The sequence below is a fragment of the Centropristis striata genome, chromosome 4, assembly GCF_030273125.1.
Source record: "Centropristis striata isolate RG_2023a ecotype Rhode Island chromosome 4, C.striata_1.0, whole genome shotgun sequence".
NCBI classification, from domain to species: domain Eukaryota; kingdom Metazoa; phylum Chordata; class Actinopteri; order Perciformes; family Serranidae; genus Centropristis; species Centropristis striata.
In genome coordinates this window covers 1194887-1212393 of record NC_081520.1, presented here as the reverse complement: position 1 = coordinate 1212393, position 17507 = coordinate 1194887, and the positions used below count along the sequence as shown (strand labels likewise).

The following is a 17507-nucleotide window of genomic DNA, read 5'->3' as shown; positions in this document are numbered from 1 at the left end:
GAAGGATTTTTTGTAGATGTTTTGTTGAATGTTCTGCAGCTGCCCTTCTGTATTTTTCAGCTCAGGTTGTGAAAAGCTTATCTGGCTTAGGTTTGGGGATTCCTCCGTTACTTTCCCTGCTGTACTACATGGCTCACACTCTGCCATAGCAACCTTCGCCACGTGGTTAGTTGTTCTTTGCAATATTTATGAAGGGGTCGTCATTCCTTGCTGGATAAAATATGGACCTGCAGGTTTCTGAAGGGCTGCACCAGCCACCTGTCCCTCAAAGCGCCTCGCCTTTAATTATGCATGAATTATAACATATAGTCAGTTTCAGTTAGAGCCACACTGTGTTCAATCTTCAGATAACCAGATACAGTTACACCTGTTCTGTACTGAGCTACTTGATAATAAAAAGTGTATATTCCCGTTATTGATAAGTGCTTTAGTTAAAGTTCAGATAAAATAAGAGCGTGAACTCAACTTGAAGAGTTGCAGGACAAATTATATATCAAAACGTGCGGTTTGATCGGGATCGGTGTGCTATTACTTTTCTCTACAGAATATGAATTTTACGCTACGCAAGTCGCGAAAAACTGCCCAAAATTTTGCATTGAAGTGAATGGGACGGCCGACAAAAAATGAGCGAAAAAAAAAACAATAATTGGAGATTTTTAAACGTCTACTTCTCCGGCATAATTTCACCTAGAGACTCCATTTAAACTTTAAACAGTAGACACAAGTCTTGTGTATCGGTGTATTAATCCACGTTTCCATAGGTCATATAGTTTTTTATCAATCCCTGTTCAATGACCATGATCATTTTTGGAGAAATTCTGAGATTATAATGGGTGTGTATTGCACGGAATGTTCGTGTCACAGTGTGTGACATCATCACCAGAGTGTAGAGGGAGAGAAAAAACTGTCAAAAAATAAATTTGGAAACTGCGCTCCAGGCCGCAAATTCCACTCTACAGAAATAATTTATACATAGAAACGTAGGAAAATTAGTCTTCTCCCTCACAATCCTCTGGTAAAGCTGTCAGAGTTATAGTTTGGGCGTAGGACGCACAGATGATCCACCAACACCACCAACAGCCTCATTGGCTCCCATATTAAAAAAGATTTCTGAAAAAGGGAGATGTCCCAGTTTTTTTTTAGATCGCTCTAACAAAGCTATTTTTTCATTTTTCTTTTAAAAAAACAAACATATGTAGACGTTCAGGAAGAACTCAGGACGCTCAAAGTGAAGTCGGATCAATGATAGGTATTATGGTTTTGCCAAAAGTGCTTTCTGTTCGAGGCCAGAAATTTCAGTCTGTCCACCTCTGCTGTCACTGAACCGGAACAGGTGTCAGTTAATTCAGTTGATTGCTTTGATCTGATTGCTTTTGATCTTTAATGTGATTACAGTTACAGATACACACACACACGCGCATAAGCATGCACACACACACACACACACACATTTACATTTAGCAGACGCTTTTATCCAAAGCGACTTACAGGAAGAGTAAAAACACACACACACATTTTGAGCTTAAAGGGCATAGTTTGGAATCTCTGAAGAATCTCATCATAGTGTACACACACCGGCAGTAGCCCCCGTGGCCCTTTCAGAATTTCCCCAGAGGAAATTTTCTAGTTTAGTTTGTTATTTATTTCCTAAACATCTGAAAAGGTGTTTTTATGCAAGAAACAGCACTGATTTAGAAAGATTTACATCCACATTGGGACAAGTTTAAAAAAAAAAAAAACATCTGTTTTTTGGAACATTATAACATAAAAATAAATTTGGAGCCCCGGGACTCAATGACCGCCTGTTGGTCCATTTCATACCTACAAAAGAAAAAAAAAGAAAAAAAACTGGCACACTTTTTTGAAAGTTATCTGTTGTTTTCTGTAACTTCAGTTTGAGTTGAAACTTAGGTTTCATTAAAGGCTTGATTCTCCAGATTTAATTCTAACATAAATGCAAAGTCATGGTCACGCTGTATTGTAATCCTCAAATGTACTCCAGCAATAATTAGGTTAGTGACGCAGGCTTTTGCAGCATGAAACCTGAACCCAAACGCTCCGAGCCTGCAGACATCAGCTGCTTTTTGGGGTTGGACCTGTTGCAATATTCAGCAGCCTTGGATCAGTTTCCCTGGGCCGGCAGGTAAACCCAAACCAGTCTGATCAGGTTCCCACAGCTGGTGGATAGAATGTGAGCAAGATCTGTCTTCACATCAGCCACTTCCCGTCAGCAGCCAGATACTTTCTCATTTTCAAACAATGGCTTATCACTCGTCACTGGTGGAAGATGTATTCAAAGCCTTTACTCGAGTAAAAGTACCAATAGAATTCATCTAAACTCACACTGTTAAAAAAAGACGTTAAAAAGCCTGATGGCTAAGTTGCCAAAGACTTATGATCAAATAACAGTAAAGAACCAAGTAATTTTACAGAAAATTTCTTTAAAAATTCTGGAATATAACATATATATATACATACACACACTACCGGTCAAAAGTTTTAGAACACCCCAATTTTTCCAGTTTTTTATTGAAATTCAAGCAGTTCAAGTCAAATGAACAGCTTGAAAGGGTCCAAAGGTAAGTGGTGAACTGCCAGAGGTAAATAAAAAAAGGTAAGCTTAACCGGAAAATAATGTACATTTCAGAATTATACAAGTAGGCCTTTTTCAGGGAACAAGAAATGGGTTAACAACTTAACTCTATGGAGTCTTGGGCTATTTTGTCCATTTTTGAATTCTTTTCATGTCTTTGTAAGTCATTTTGTGTCTTTTTTTAGTCATTTTGTTTCTTTTTTTGGTCATTTTGTGTCTTTTTTTAGTCCTTTAGTCCAACATAAAATGTGATTTTGAATCTTTTTTTTACTTTCAAAACACTATCATGCTCAATAAAGAATTTTAAATGTTGCAAATGTGCATTAATTTCAGAGTACACAGAGACATTAAACTGCATAATTTTCAATTCAATTCGGGAAAAGTTGGTGTGTTCTAAAACTTTTGTGTGCTGTGGCTGACATGACATTCTTCCTGATGTCTGATGGTGTAAGCAGCATTTACTGCTGTAGAAGTGGAGCTAGTTTTAGTTTTAACTCTACAGTGAAGGAAGTTTAGTGCAGTAGTTTCACACCTACACAGTAAAAAGCTCAGTCCAAGAGGTCATGAGGTGATTAACAGAAGGAAAGAAGAACTCCCACTGGGCAGATCTGTATTCATTTTTCTGACCTCTCTCTCTCTCTGAAGAAATATTGGATAATTTAAAGAGCCATTTCATGTCTCCTGGGTGAAGAGCCAGAAAATGGTTGGTTCTTTTAAATGTAAAATCATAATTTGTAAAGTAACAAGTAAAGTTAAAGTCTAATAAACACACTGTAAGACTTTGCTGCAAATTTACGAGGGACTCGAACGCTGCCAGGACGCCAGACACTTGAGATGTCCTGACAACTGTAACAGCACTCTGTTAGCATGACTTGAGTTTCTGGTTGAGGTTAGACTTCCTGTTGGAGCAGATGGCTGCTAACATGTTAGACTCGCCTTCAAAATAAAAGCAAACTTTCCACCAGTCCACCACTGAATTTACAGGAACGCTGTCAAAATATTGTGTCTTAAATAAAACATAGAAGAACCCTTATTCTCCTTTATAACAATTCATTAAAATGTGCAAAAATTAAGATGGAATAGTGACATAACACAGCACCAAATATAAGCTTTTAGGGCAAAATGTATCTGGAGGGGCATCCCCCCGGACCCCCCTAGTGTTCAGGTACCCCCATCATAGTCTCAAAGTCCTGTGGGAAACACTGATTCTGAAGCTTCTTTTGCAGTCAAGTGTCATTTTTATACTTTCTAAATTGCTGATTGATATTTACAAGCTCACACCATTCTAGTCTAGACGGAATTGTCCAAAAAGTGAAAGTGAGGAGCATTTATGGGTACAAGTCAGGAACTGGCCTACTTTACTTATTCCAAGGGTGCTGCATCCCAAAAAAATGGTTCCCAAGCAAAATTTTGAGTTTTTGACCTTCTCATTTGCATATCAAAATGGCGGCAGTTGGTCGTTGGACCATTTCCCCTTAGTTTTTTTGTCAGTAGCCAATCAAAGATGAGGAAATTAACTTTTTGGATCTATAGTCTAGGGTCAGAGCAAGGATATAGTGGAGGCTCAGTGCCTTTATTATGTATATATATATGCAAAATACCAACTTTTAAGGTGAAATTAAGCATTATTTGTGTAATTTGTGGACATAAAAAATTCAATCAATATAATTTTTAAATGTTCCAGTTGGTATTTTGCATATGCATATATATATATATATATATGCATAAAAAAGACACTGAGCCTCCACTATATCCTTGCTCTGACCCTAGACTATAGATCCAGAAACTTTATTTCCTCATCTTGATTGCCTACTTACAAAAAAACTAAGGGGAAATGGTCCAATCACTGAGCAAGATGGGCAATTTGGTGGCCATTTGATACAAATTAGAAGGTCAAAAACTCAAAATTTTGTTTGGGAACCATTTTTTTGGGACTCAGCACCCTTGAGATCTGTAAGGTAGGCCGGTTCCTGACTTGTACCCATAAATGCTCCTCACTTTTTATAGGAGGCCTTTATTCTGAAATCAGTCTAGACTATTCAGGGCAAAAATAAACTTTTACTGCAGAAAAAAATCCAAGAGGAAACACTGAACACCATCAACACAATGCATGGCTTTGATCAGCTGTGGAGTTTGAATACAGACAGAAAAGCAGCTTAAAAAAAGAGAGTGTAGGTAGAGCTGGAGTGTGTAATGAAGGTGGACAAGCAGACTTGGTTGTAGAATTGAAAGCTAACCTGTTAATCCATCCGACTGCAGGAGTCTTGAGCAAAGTGCATCTCTGCCAAGTCAAAAGGTCACAGGTCACACTACCAAGCTCCAGTTATTTCCTGTTGGAAAAACACACGTACAGGTTTGATTAGGGTGACGCAGAGAAACATGAGCAGGTGTTTACCTGTTGCTGAGAGGCTCCGATTCATTTCAACGGTTTTGTTTTGACTGAACACACAGCATGCATGTCTGTCTGGTCTATTTACAGCAGTCAAAAGTTTTAGAACACCCCAATTATTCCAGTTTTTTTATTGAAATTCAAGCAGTTCAAGTCAAATGAACAGCTTGAAAGGGTCCAAAGGTAAGTGGTGAACTGCCAGAGGTAAATAAAAAAAGGTAAGCTTAACCAAAACTGGAAAATAATGTACATTTCAGAATTATACAAGTAGGCCTTTTTCAGGGAACAAGAAATGGGTTAACAACTTAACTCTATGGAGTCTTGGGCTATTTTGTCCATTTTTGAATTCTTTTCATGTCTTTGTAAGTCATTTTGTGTCTTTTTTTGGTCATTTTGTGTCTTTTTTTGGTCATTTTGTGTCTTTTTTTAGTCCTTTAGTCCAACATAAAATGTGATTTTGAATCTTTTTTTTACTTTCAAAACACTATCATGCTCAATAAAGAATTTTAAATGTTGCAAATGTGCATTAATTTCAGAGTACACTGAGACATTAAACTGCATCATTTTCAATTAAATTCTGGAAAAGTTGGTGTGTTCTAAAACTTTTGACCAGTACTGTACTTCTCATTTATAAGCATTAATTGGCATTTTTATGAAACTAAACCACATGATTAGAGGCAATGGTCTGATATTATACTAAGACTGGGCGATAAATCATTTTTATCAGTTCATTTAAATTTGTAGTTTAGGACGATTTGTTTTTAAAGAAAATCACTTTTCCTTCAACTCTTGTACAAAATATTTTCTGTAGAGAAAAGGCACCTTTTATTTATATGAAAAACAAGTTTAATGAAAGTTGTGTTTGCACTATAGAAATCCTAATGGGAAAAACATTTTGGAGTGAAAAAAGACTCAATATATTTTTTCATATCATACAATCTTGATTATTACCAAGATTTTTTTATATTTTTTAAACTGCCAGTTTTAAAGCATCCGTACTGAAAACTAAAGAAACTAGGTTAGTTAACATACAAAGTAAATAAGATGAACATAGAAAAATTGAAAAACAATTTTTACTAAAGAGTACAACAACACAGAACTACTTTACAGTCAGAGTGTTTCTGCAGGTATTCAAAGGTTCCTTCCAATTTTTCCTTTTTAATGTTTCATGAAAAGCACTTTGAATCACCTTGTTGTTGAAAGGTGCGATACAAATAAACTTGCCTTGCATTGCCTGCTACTGGCAGCTTAAGTTGATGATCAGGCCAAGGAAATACTGATGCAACAATTCCACAGGGTGCAAAAACACACACACACACATTTAAGGAGTAGAAAAGGTGTCAGTACTTCCAAGAGTTCTGAATAAGGGGTTTTAAATAAGGAGGTTATTGTGAATGAAAGCTGCCCAGAGAGCTCTGCTGCAGCTTCAGAGCAGCTTTACTCCCTGTGGTCAACAACCACTTTCCTCCTCTAAACTCCATCTGTTAAGTAAAACACCCCCGAGTGTTTGCTGCTCCTCCAGAACAAGAAGAGTCGCAGCGGTCACAGCAGGCTCCAAGTGTTGACTGGCCAAACTGAGGAAATGAGCCACAATCAGAGCCTTGATATGGATAATCCTTGGCTTTCTTTTTACTTTTTTACCCTTTTATTTGTCTTTTTTATCTCTAACTCTGTTTTGGACTGAGTTTTTATTACTATTTTATTTTATTGTTTTGCTGTTTTTAGTATTTTATTCTTTTTTTTTTTTTTAAACATTTGTTTATTGATTTTTCAGTGACATAACAAAATCAAGAGATGACATTACGAGAGTCAAAACAGTGTCAAGTGTAACAAGTAAAATAATAATAATAATAATAATATGGAAGCGAACAACAAATACACAGAACAAAACAAAAACACAAACAGGTCACCCACTGCTAAATAAAAGTCTAATAATATGTTCACTTAAGCAGAGATAAATAAAAAACATTCCCAGCATGCTACAAAATCACACAAGAAAAACTCACAACTAGTAGACAATCAGGGTGGCGACTCAGGAATAGCCGTAAAAATCAATCAATCCCTCAACATGTGCAAAAAACGGACCCCAAGTTTTCTCAAACTTTGCAAGAGAACCATGTATGGAGCACCTAACCTTCTCCAATTTCACAAACTGAAGGATGTCCCTGATCCAAGAGGAGTGAGAAGGCGGTGCAGAAGACTTCCATCTCAATAAAATCAAACGTCTAGCCAATAAGGAAACAAAGGCTATAAAGTCTAGTATTTTATTCTTTTTATTGTTTTTATTTATACCCAGTTGTGTATGATTTATTCTATTTTAATAACTGTACAGCACTTTGGTCAACTGAGGTTGTTTTTAAATGTGCTCTATAAATAAACTTTGACTTGACTTGATATGCATATTTATAAAAAATCGAATCGAACTCTGAACCCCACAAGCCGCCACTGGGTTTGAAAGGCAAGTTTTTATCATACACAGAAGGAAATTATCAGATTTTCACATTTCTAACGGTTATTAAACAAATCATGTGTGACGGACGTCAGGAAAAGTAACCAAATATAAGCTTGAAATAGTGATATTCCATCAAATATGCAAAAAAAAAAAAAAATAGTATTGATAGTTAGTGTTTCAGTATTCTCAGTATTTTCGCTGTTTTTTTAGAAGATCTAAGGAATCTATAGGCACCATGTGCGTCAGGATATTGTGTCGGGATGTTGTCAAAATAACGCTGAAAACTTAGGGGTTTTTTATGTTTCATTCAAAAACATTGAGAGCAGTGAAGCTTGTTGTTTTTGAAAGTTTGATAAAATGCTGCAGTTGTCGTCGTCCATACAAGTTTGATATCAGTAGGGCTGGGCGATATGGCCCTAAAAGAATATCACGATATTGCAGGCTATTTTTGCGATAACGATATTCTTGATGATATTAGGAAATACTTAAAAAGATAGAAAATATGATTTTTTTGTAGTCTTTATAAATAATTAAAAATCTAAAATCTAAAACTCTTGACTCTTGAGTATGAGCAAATAATAAAAATAAACATTTAGGGGTTCCAGGGGCATATTTTAATGACATTTTGTAAAGGAGAATAAAGGTTCTTGTATGTTTTATTTAAGGCATCTTATTTTGACAGTCTTCTTGTAAATTCTGTGGTGGATTCTCTTAACACACTGTGCTCTTATTTTGAAAGCTGCATGTGTTTAGCGACAGGGAGTAAGTAGCTTTTTGTGATTAAAACAACTTTAACCACTACATCAAGAAGTAGGAACGTTGCCAATATCATGATATGCATTTTTTTTTAACCATAAAAAAAATATACCGATATTATCGTGAACGATAAGATATGGCACACCCCTAGATATCAGTTCAGTTCAGTTCAGTTTGACTGAATACTTTGTTGGTCAGTCTGTGGGTTTGACTCTCATTGTGGAGAAATAAAAAGACTGAAGTGAGATGAATAGACTGAGAATTTTCTCTTATTTGACAAAACAATTCTTGATTGAATTTCATTTTGTGGACACAAAATACAGTTAAATGCAGGACTTGTATATTGAAGTGAAAAACGAGGCCACAGTGAGTAAAATGCTTGCGGTTCAGAGAGTTAATCAGGTTTCGTGATTAATAGAAACCCAGTTAACGTCAATAGATTGTTCCTGGTAACCTGGTTTCCTGTGTGTGCGTGTGTGTGTGTGTGTGTGTGTAATGCATTGGATAAGATATCATTACTGATTAAAAATGAACTGCCAGTCTCAATTCCCTCCTTTTTGCACACCAACACAACTCTGTAGGGGTGTTATCTTGATAATTATGCATTCAAATGAGCAGGAGGCAATGTTTGGCAACAAAAGGAGTGCTAGATTGTTGCACAGTGGGTCTGGATAGCACCAAAGTTGTGAATGTATTATTATTATTATTATTATTATCATCTTTATTGGGAGCTTAAGGATTCTCACATTGATTAAATGAACCACAAAGAACCAAGCGACTCTCTTAAGACATCAAGGTCCCCCTAAGGTATTGAGTTCATTAGCTAGTAAAAAAAAATACATTGCATCTTATTAATTAATCTAATGAAAACTTAATGAACTCAATGAGCACAAACAACAAGAACACTCTCCACCATCATGTTTCAGAGTAAACACACGACAGGATTACCATGGAAACAAACTACAGTTCAAACAGGTCCTCTTTTAGCTAAATTGGAGGTATAATGGCTTCAGAAATGATCCACTGATTCAATATGGTTGCAGCAGGGAGCAATTCCTCCCAAATTATATTAGAGAGAATAACAAATAAACACACACACAACCAACTGATAGTGTGTGGTCTGACGAGACAGCAGGACGGCTTACACAGTAGCTTCTTTCCAACGCTCCTCGCTCCTCACCACCTGTTTCCTCCTCCTCCTCCTCCTCCTCCTCCTCCTCCTCCTCCTCCTCCTCCTCCTCCTCCTCCTCCTCCTCCTCACACAGCTCCAGTGACTGCAAGTGAGCCGCGCATCAAGTCGGCGTGGAAACAAAAGTCAAGGTGATCCAAGTGACGTCGAAGCATTCGTTAGTGTGGAAACAGACGAGCTATAAAGACGCAGTCCTCGCTACAATAAGTGAAGCTTTAACACAGGGGTGTCAAACTCAAATACACAATGGGCCAAAATTTAAAACTTGAATAACATCGCGGGCCAACATTGAACAAATAAACCTTTTAATATATACCAAACATGTTTTGCTTTAACATTAAATATGGAACCAGCAACGCTTATAAACATACAATATATAACTAAATAGTGCAGACATGCAAAATCAAATTTCAAATAAAAAAAACACATCAATGTCATTAATTTACAATAATAATATAATAATTTGGTATTGCCTCGCGGGCCAAATAAAATTACACTGCGGGCCAAATTTGGCCCGCGGGCCAGAGTTTGACACCCCTGCTTTAACAGGAGGCAATCAAAGAGTTGTCATGTTTCTGCCTTAAATCACCCTGGGGATTTCAACACCTGTAGTTAATTTACTCTCGTCTGAATCAGTTGTTTTGGTTTCTTTTCACATATCCAAAAATGTAAGCAAACATTGGCTGTTAGCAAGCTAATGTTAGCTATATGTTATCAAGGAAGCTAATGTTAGCTATATGTTATCAAGGAAGCTAATGTTAACTATATGTTATCAAGGAAGCTAATGTTAGCTATATGTTATCAAGGAAGCTAATGTTAGCTATATGTTATCGAGGAAGCTAATGTTATCAAGGAAGCTAATGTTAGCTATATGTCATCAAGGAAGCTAATGTTAGCTATATGTCATCAAGGAAGCTAATGTTAGCTATATGTTATCAAAGTAGCTAATGTTATCAAGGAAGCTAATGCTAGCTATATGTTATCAAGGAAGCTAATGTTAGCTATATGTTATCAAGGAAGCTAATGTTAGCTATATGTCATCAAGGAAGCTAATGTTAGCTATATGTCATCAAGGAAGCTAATGTTAGCTACATGTCATCAAGGAAGCTAATGTTAGCTACATGTTATCAAGGAAGCTAATGTTAGCTATATGTCATCAAGGAAGCTAATGTTAGCTACATGTCATCAAGGAAGCTAATGTTAGCTACATGTTATCAAGGAAGCTAATGTTAGCTATATGTTATCAAGGAAGCTAATGTTAGCTATAGGTTATCAAGGAAGCTAATGTTAGCTATATGTTATCAAGGAAGCTAATGTTAGCTATATGTTATCAAGGAAGCTAATGTTAGCTATATGTTATCAAGGAAGCTAATGTTAGCTATATGTTATCGAGGAAGCTAATGTTATCAAGGAAGCTAATGTTAGCTATATGTCATCAAGGAAGCTAATGTTAGCTATATGTCATCAAGGAAGCTAATGTTAGCTATATGTTATCAAGGAAGCTAATGTTAGCTATATGTCATCAAGGAAGCTAATGCTAGCTATATGTTATCAAGGAAGCTAATGTTAGCTATATGTTATCAAGGAAGCTAATGTTAGCTATATGTCATCAAGGAAGCTAATGTTAGCTACATGTCATCAAGGAAGCTAATGTTAGCTACATGTTATCAAGGAAGCTAATGTTAGCTATATGTTATCAAGGAAGCTAATGTTAGCTATATGTTATCAAGGAAGCTAATGTTAGCTATATGTTATCAAGGAAGCTAATGTTAGCTATATGTTATCAAGGAAGCTAATGTTAGCTATATGTTATCCAGGAAGCTAATGTTAGCTATATGTTATCCAGGAAGCTAATGTTAGCTATATGTTATCAAGGAAGCTAATGTTAGCTATATGTTATCAAAGAAGCTAATGTTATCAAGGAAGCTAATGTTAGCTATATGTCATCAAGGAAGCTAATGTTAGCTATATGTCATCAAGGAAGCTAATGTTAGCTATATGTTATCAAAGTAGCTAATGTTATCAAGGAAGCTAATGCTAGCTATATGTTATCAAGGAAGCTAATGTTAGCTATATGTTATCAAGGAAGCTAATGTTAGCTACATGTCATCAAGGAAGCTAATGTTAGCTACATGTTATCAAGGAAGCTAATGTTAGCTATATGTTATCAAGGAAGCTAATGTTAGCTATATGTTATCAAGGAAGCTAATGTTAGCTATATGTTATCAAGGAAGCTAATGTTAGCTATATGTTATCAAGGAAGCTAATGTTAGCTATATGTTATCACGGAAGCTAATGTTAGCTATATGGTATCAAGGAAGCTAATGTTAGCTATATGTTATCAAGGAAGCTAATGTTAGCTATATGTTATCAAGGAAGCTAATGTTAGCTATATGTTATCAAGGAAGCTAATGTTAGCTATATGTTATCAAGGAAGCTAATGTTAGCTAAATGTTATCAAGGAAGCTAATGTTAGCTATATGTTATCAAGGAAGCTAATGTTAGCTATATGTTAGCAAGCTAATGGTAAATGGTAATGGACCTGCACTTATATAGCGCTTTTCTATTCGCTTTGTTAGTAACATACTGGAGATACTGGTATCATATGAAACTAGATGATCTAAGGAATCTATAGGCAAGTGCATGTTGGGAAGTTGTCAAAATAACGCTGCAAAGTTACGATGGTTTTAGCTACATGCTAAAGACACAGACACAGCCGTACCGAATCTATACAGAGCAGTGAAGCTGTTGGTCAGTCTGTGGGTTTGACTCTCATTATGAAGAAATAAAAAGACTGATGTGAAATGAATAAACTGAGAATTTTCTCTAATTTTTACATTACATTACATTACATGTCATTTAGCAGACGCTTTTGTCCAAAGCGACTTACAATAAGTGCATTCAACCTGATGGTACTAGACATAGACCAAAAGTTTCAGTTAAAAAAAGTAACAAAACAAAGCTTAAAATTGTAATAATTCTGTAAAAATCACTTTATTTTACATGTCTCATTCATTCAATTCAATTTTGCCAAAAAATAAATTGTTTAGAAAAACTAGATCCTATTAAAAACATTAAATTCCAAGTACTGTAAAATATAATGGGCATTTGTTTAATAGTACTGAAGCCTCAGTGTATTGCAATTAAAGTATTAAGAAAAGCAGCAGCCTGTTTACACAGAGCAGAGGGGAGTGGACAGGAGAGGCTGTTTACACAGAGCAGAGGGGAGTGGACAGGAGAGGCTGTTTACACAGAGCAGAGGGGAGAGGACAGGAGAGGCTGTTTACACAGAGCAGAGGGGAGAGGACAGGAATTTGCGGACACAAAATGCAGTTAAACAGTTCATCATAAATCATAACATATTGTATCGCAATACTAATCATGAAATCGCAATAATATGGTATCATGACTCAAATATCAGTGTAAAATCATATCCTGGGGCCTCTACTTAATACTGCATATGTTTGTGAATTATCCACATTCTACTACAACACAACTTAAATAGAGTCATATGCTTTAGCTTAGCTTACAGATGACTTTGGATCTGACAGAATAACTCCAATTTAGCTCAGAAACACTTGCGAGTGCAATTTCACGAGAGGAGAGAAGAGGTCAGCTGAGCCGGCAGAAAATGTCTTCCACCAGTGTTTGAGGGAGATTATAGAGAAGTGCAGCTTTTAATGATTTGACAGATTTAATGATGGTTAGAGGGAAGAGGGGGCTGATCCATTTATCAGTCTTCCCTTGGGAGACAACAGCCCTCCATCGTTTCTGCCTCATCTACCTTCTCTCCTTCAAGCCCTCCGTGTTTCAATCCAAAAACCTTCTCAAGCGACCAATCACGTCTATTGTTTGACTCAGGAGTTGTGTATGGGTCCAGGCTGGAATAGCCGCCATCAGAGAGACTATTAAATTGTACAATAAAGACGCGTGCAGAGTGCCAATGTGTTGTGAAGATGAATAACCTTGTTAGGAGCCCTGGGGTGCTCCATCATCCCCTCCTTGTGATGCTGAATGCAACTGACTACTGAAGAAAACCAGACATAGATCCTCCAAATACTCCACAGTCACACCTCAGTCTGAAGATTGCTAAAAAATTGAGATCCAAAATCTCCCAGAAAATGATGTGCGGCCCCCTTTGTTCAACTGACAGCTAGTAAATAAGGCTGCAATAAGAAAGAGAATAAAATGATTCTTTTATTTCACTACTGAAGAACTGATTTACGGTTTTCTCTCAGAATTTTTTATACTTATCAAAACTTTAGGACTGCTGTGGCTAAGAAGAGTCCAACTATTGGAAAACCAATCAGCCGTTCACTTTACTCTACAATTCTCTGTGAAGGGGAGAATAGAATTGGCTAGACCAGCTATTCTCAACCTTGGGGTCGGGACCCCAATTGGGGTCGCGAGATGATTTCTGGGGGTCGCCAAATCATTTTGGAAGTCAGCTCTGTCTCCACTGTGTTAATGTGTTCATGTGTTTTAGTCTTTTTGGTCATTTTGTGTCTTTTTCTGGTCATTTTGTGTCTTTTTTTGATCATTTTCTGGTCAATTTGTGTCTTTTTTGGTAATTTTGTTTCCTTTTTTTGGTCATTTTGTGTCTTTTTTTGGTCATTTTGTGTCTTTTTTTGATCATTTTCTGGTCAATTTGTGTCTTTTTTTGGTAATTTTGTTTCCTTTTTTGTCATTTTGTGTCCTTTTTAAGTCATTTTGTGTCTTTTTTGGTAATTTTTTTCTTTTTTTGTCATTTTGTGTCTTTTTTTGGTCATTTTGTGTCTTTTTCATAATTTTCTGGTCAATTTGTGTCTTTTTTGGTAATTTTGTTTCCTTTTTTTGGTCATTTTGTGTCTTTTTTGGTAATTTTGTTTCCTTTTTTTAGTCATTTTGAGTCTTTTCTGGTCATTTTGTGTCTTTTTTGGTCACTTTGTTTCCTTTTTTTGGTCATTTTGTGTCTTTTTTGGGTGATTTGAACTGTGCGTGTGAGATTGTGTTCAGTGAGTGGGGGTCGCGGACAACATGCATGTTAAATTGGGGGTCGCGACTCAAAAAGGTTGAGAACTACTGGGCTAGACGATCGACAGGTACATCAACCTACCTGTGCAGGTGCGTCACTAGAGGTGTGACTCAGCAGACAATTTGATCCTGATGCTTGAGTCACGATGCAATATTATTTAGATTTTAAGTATTTTGTGATACGGTGAGTATTGCGATTTAACTGTTTAACTGCATTTTCTGTCCACAAATTAAATTAAATCAAGAATTGTTTTGTCCAATAAGAGAAAATTCTCAGTCTATTCATCTCACTTCAGTCTTTTTATTTCTCCACAATGAGAGTCAAACCCACAGACTGACCAACAAAGTATTCAGTCAAACTGAACTCAACTGATATCAAACATGTTGGACGACAACAACTGCAGCATTTTATCAAACTTTCAAAAACAACAAGCTTCACCGCTCTAATTTTTTGTGAATTAAACATAAAAAAGCTGAACTTTGCAGCGATATTTCCAAAACTTCCTGATATGATCCAGTATATTCCTAAAAGCGAGCCCGCTACGGCCTCCGGAGAAAAAAAAAAAAACGCAAAAATACTGATGGCCGGTGGAACACCAAGTATCCATATTCATCAGCAATGAATCTATACAATATTGCGATACTATGCAGTATCGATTTTTCACCGAACCTTACTGAGCACTTTTATTGTGACCCTCATCCTCGCTCCTCATCTTCAAATAGGAACCTGGTCTCACAGGAATCCGTGAAATAGCCACGGAATCACTCAAATTTCCGTGAAAATGACACGGATTTGGCTACAATGCAAGTTAATGACAGTCATATCCCGTGGCTATTCCAACATACAAAGTGATTATGTACATTCACTGAGTGAATATTTAGAAAATAAAACATATATTTCTTGCTAGAAATGTGATCAAAATCCATTTTTATGCAGAAACTAAGTAAAAATATTGATTTTTTCACTAAAATGAGAGAATTGTCTGCCATGTTTTTTGTTCTGACCACCGGGACCTTGAAAGTCACGTGACTTGGAACAAACCAATAGGAAAAAAAATAGCAAAATCCGTGTCAGTTTCATGGAAATTTGAGTGATTCTGTGGCTATTTCACGGATTCCTGTGAGACCATGTTGTCAAATAGACAAACACAAATACCCTCTCTCCAGCTGCACCGTGAGTTATGAAAAATAAAAGACATAAATGGACAATATAATAAAATAACACATTTGCAAAGAGCACCAGTACGAATACAAACAAGTTACTGTTATCCAATTTTTAAAAAAGTAATTGTCCAAAAAAAATCCAAGTATATGATCAGTCTTGGCCATCAAGAAAGTGCTTCACATATCTTCTCAACCAGGGCGGACAATTAATAGCATATTCCAACAGTGTAACCAGCCGAACTCAAAAACAGCTTGACACACTCAGCATGTAGGCCAGCGGACGGTTTTGATAACATGGAGCGTAGCTGGAAGGCATGTCAGCAGATCAAAAGTGGCATGTCACTTTGGCGGCTAAGTTAGCTGAATGTGCCATTGTTAAGCTGGTGGCCTCGTCTACCCCGAGAGAATCAGTCATTAGCTACAGTCAGACACGTCACACGTTTACTCTGATGGCTTAATGGTTTGCTGTCGTGCTCGGGCAATTTACTGAGGTCTAATTAAAAATGCTAAACAAAGTTTGGGAAAGAAGAGGGCAGAAAATAGACCCTGGTGTGAAATGTGTCTGTTCCGTTTTTGTGTTGCTTTGATCTAACCTCCTTCCTTCTCCCAGAAACACCTCAGATACTTCCTCCTTACCTCAGGAGAACTCAACAGTTGGTTAACCCTCTGAACCCTTCAGCCTTTTCGATTAGATTAGATTTTTATTTGTCATTGCACAGAAATACAACGAAATTCAATGCACTCAGGACTACTGGACTCATATAAAAAAAGCATAATAAATAGTAAATAACAAGATACATTCTTATCATCTCAGCACTTAGTATATTCATGTCATTCATTCACTGTACCATCAATTTAGTGCCATTGTATGCATTAAAACAATACTGTAATTATATAAATATATAAAGTGCAGAGCATTGTGTTATGTGTGGATGTCCCTGATTAGTGCTGTGGGACCAGTGAGTTTGTTTTCAGGTCTGAGTTGAGTCTGGTGATAGCTGCAGGATAGAAACTGTTCATGAATCTTGTGGTTTGTGTTCTGATGGAGCTGTAACGTTTCCCTGAGGGCAGCAGTTCAAACAGGGCGTTTTTCTTTTTTTTGCTCTTTTTACATTTTACTCACTGTGGCCTTGTCTTCCAGTATATGCACTCTATAAGTCCTGCATCTCCATGTAATCAGCACAATCATGGCTACAAAAATAAAACATTTAACTCAAAAATATGTTTTGTGCAGAATAACACAGTGATAATGACATAAAGCATAAGAAAGAATACAAGTTGAATTTCTCTGATAATTCTTTTTTTGGTTGGTTGTTGGATGTTGTTGTTTTTTTTAATTGGAATAAAAATGTAATTTATAGATACACACACACACACACAACACTTTTCAGTGCCAAAAAGTGTCATGAATATTGGAGGAAAAAAAAGTGGGTCTCCACATGCTATACATATTGAACTACATGCATGTTTACAGTCTCTCCTGTCCTCTCCCCTCTGCTCTGTGTAAACAGCCTCTCCTGTCCTCTGCCCTCTGCTCTGTGTAAACAGCCTCTCCTGTCCTCTCCCCTCTGCTCTGTGTAAACAGCCTCTCCTGTCCTCTCTGCTCTGTGTAAACAGCCTCTCCTGTCCTCTCCTCTCTGCTCTGTGTAAACAGCCTCTCCTGTCCTCTCCTCTCTGCTCTGTGTAAACAGCCTCTCCTGTCCTCTCCTCTCTGCTCTGTGTAAACAGCCTCTCATGTCCTCTCCCCTCTGCTCTGTGTAAACAGCCTCTCCTGTCCTCTCCTCTCAGCTCTGTGTAAACAGCCTCTCCTGTCCTCTCCTCTCTGCTCTGTGTAAACAGCCTCTCCTGTCCTCTCCTCTCTGCTCTGTGTAAACAGCCTCTCCTGTCCTCTCCTCTCTGCTCTGTGTAAACAGGCTGCTGCTTTTCTTAATACTTTAATTGCAATACACTG

At 36.9% G+C, this 17507-nt stretch overlaps 1 protein-coding gene across 2 annotated transcripts in view; it reads right to left on the bottom strand.

Annotated features, from left to right (window-relative positions):
- Nucleotides 1-17507, bottom strand: part of LOC131970613 (SPRY domain-containing SOCS box protein 4-like) — a 90858-nt gene that overhangs the window by 59440 nt on the left and 13911 nt on the right. For both annotated transcript variants that reach the window (XM_059332044.1, XM_059332047.1), the window contains exon 2: nt 4831-4923. The gene's annotated coding sequence lies outside the window, so the exon portion shown is untranslated. The remainder of the gene's footprint in view (nt 1-4830; nt 4924-17507) is intronic.